General features: G+C 36.9%; 1 long non-coding RNA gene across 1 annotated transcript; it reads left to right on the forward strand.

Moving 5' to 3' along the window:
* The first annotated feature begins 916 nt into the window (after positions 1-916).
* LOC119420236 lies at positions 917-1723 on the forward strand. Its single transcript, XR_005187294.1, has 3 exons — positions 917-993; positions 1195-1251; positions 1526-1723. It is a non-coding gene; the product is annotated as an uncharacterized LOC119420236 (long non-coding RNA).
* The last annotated feature ends 772 nt before the right edge of the window (positions 1724-2495 follow it).

The raw sequence follows: 2495 nt of genomic DNA on the forward strand, positions 1-2495 counted from the left end.
TCATGTTGCTGCTGATCTGTTTCATGTTGCTGCTGATCTGTTTCAATGTTGATGTGTTCATGCGTGCTCATCTGCTCACAGACTCATGTTCATGTTTGTGCTGATGTTCAATGTTTTATGTTATGAGTGCTTAGTGTATATTTAGTTGATGTTTTTCTTAGTTCATATCTTAGATGTTATTACTGTTTTTCTTATACATTTTATTGTTGGATGTAACTGGGACCCTGTGTACATAATTTCGCTCCACCACATGTACCACATGAGGTGCGAATGACAATAAAGAAACTCTGACTCTAACTTTATGCGAAAGTTCCTGTAAAGTCCCTGAGACAACTTTGTTGTGACTTGGTGCTTTATAAATAAACTGAATTGAATTAAATTGATAAACATCAAAAAGCTGGTGTTTGCTGTCCCTCATCTTTTGCCATGACAGTTTGTGTGTGTGGCCTTGGGATAGATTGAAGACTTGTTCAGGATGTACCCTGCCTGTCCCTGTGGACTGCAAGAGATTGGCACCAGCAACCCTGAACCAGCTGTGTGCAGAAAATGACTGAACAGAAAACTTTTGGTTTAGTCATTTTGTGAACAAAAATAAATAACTTTTGTAAGATCTGAAACATAAAATTTTCAAAGTTTGAAAATGCTTAAAAGATGTTAGCAGAGTAAAAAAACATAGTATGTGTGACAAATGGAGCTCTTATCTGTTTGTTGCTTTTTGCTTACATACTGTAGGAAAGTTGATGTAAGCAAACATGCACGCCACCCTTATCAGCTGCAGTCACACAGTGAGCATCAACCTGCACACCCACCAGCATCCAATCATAAATGCACTTCTGCCTGCCTTATCAAGCTGCTAACAAACCAGAAGGTCAACAACCATTGGTAAGAAAAAACATTTAGTTTTTAATTCAAATGTGGTGACGCTTCGGAGAGCAGCCACACGTTTAGCTGCTACACGTTTTCTTGATGATTTTTAAATCTAAAAACGAAAAGGTAAGAAAAAGAAAATTAAACTATTTACTGTATGTTTGCAGTAGTTCAAAGTACTGAATAATTTTCTAATCATTTGAATACTTAAGCTGACATGTTATATCATGAAACTTTTAAATTCACAGAGCCATTACAAGTCATAAACAGTTTTGGTGTTTCTAAAATTGTATGTTTGGTCTTTTATGCTAAACTCCATTATTTTAGAAGAACCACCAGTTTGGGATATGCAACTTGGAAACATGGCCAAATCTAAAGACAAAGGTAAGTTCCTCCCATAATTTAATTCTAAACAACAAACATATCTGCTCCCTCATTCATACATTGTGTTACCTACAGTATTTCTGAACACTTAGTTTCAGCTGATAATTAAAAATATGAAACTCATCCACATTCCACACATCCCAGAATAATCCATTTTTCTGCAGCTCACATTTTGTACAAATAAAAAGCAGAAATACACTACAGTACATTATAGTGCACACTGCTTAGTAATAAGTGCACGGGAATAAGAAGTAATTATTAAGTGTATTTGCAGTGAAAAACTTTATGGCCAAGCTGAGAGCAGAGTTCATCAGTGGGCAAAGTTTAGCAGGAGCGCTCACAGAAACTTGGATTTCACTCCCGCCGCATGAACAAATGAACGTGCTGCGTCATCTCATGGAAGAAGGAGCCTCTCCATCCCAAGACAGTTCCTTCAACACACTTTCTGACCAGAGAGCCAACACTAAAGCCGATTTAGGTAAGTACACGTTGTTTATGCTCTGCTATTCAATAGTTTCTCAGTTTTGTTGCTAGAACATTTCATCAGTGTCACATCCAAAAGTTATCAAACAGAAGTCAAAATGATTTTTCTACAAGAAAATGAGTGCATAGCAAACTGCTTCAACTTCCTGATGTGTGTTTGCAGCAGCATATACAGGTACTGTGTGCCATCTGCTTTGTCATTACAACACTGCAACAGACCAGTGGGTGAAAATCATGTTCACCAACAGTTGAAAAAACAAAAAGGTGTGTGTGTGTGTGTGTGTGTGTGTGTGTGTGTGTGTGTGTGTGTGTGTGTGTGTGTGTGTGTGTGGGGGAACATGTTTAGTGAATCCAAGACAACATGTTTAAATGTCCAGCGTGATGATTCTCACAGGATTTTAAATGAAAACATGGTGAACTGCAGGAAGCATCCTCAGGTCAACTTGTGTTTTTAATGTTCTAGTTTTAGTCAGTATTTTTAACACTGCATTTCATGTCAACATACATAAAATGACAAGAATATATATAAAAATATAAATATATGTAAATACAATTAACTAAAAATATATAAAATAAAAACTTTCAAACACTGAACTGAAACTGTGAAAGATGCCAATAAATTAAGAATACCTTCAAAATGTCTGAACTACTTAAGTTACTCAGGGGTTCATTTGAGCCGGATCCTTCCGGAACAAGATCCAGGAACTCTCTCAGTTTGACCCGTTCTGTTCCAGAAACTCTTTGTTTGGATCCGGCAGCTC

Source organism: Nematolebias whitei, chromosome 14, assembly GCF_014905685.2.
Source record: "Nematolebias whitei isolate Nwh7 chromosome 14, NemWhi1, whole genome shotgun sequence".
NCBI lineage: Eukaryota > Metazoa > Chordata > Actinopteri > Cyprinodontiformes > Rivulidae > Nematolebias > Nematolebias whitei.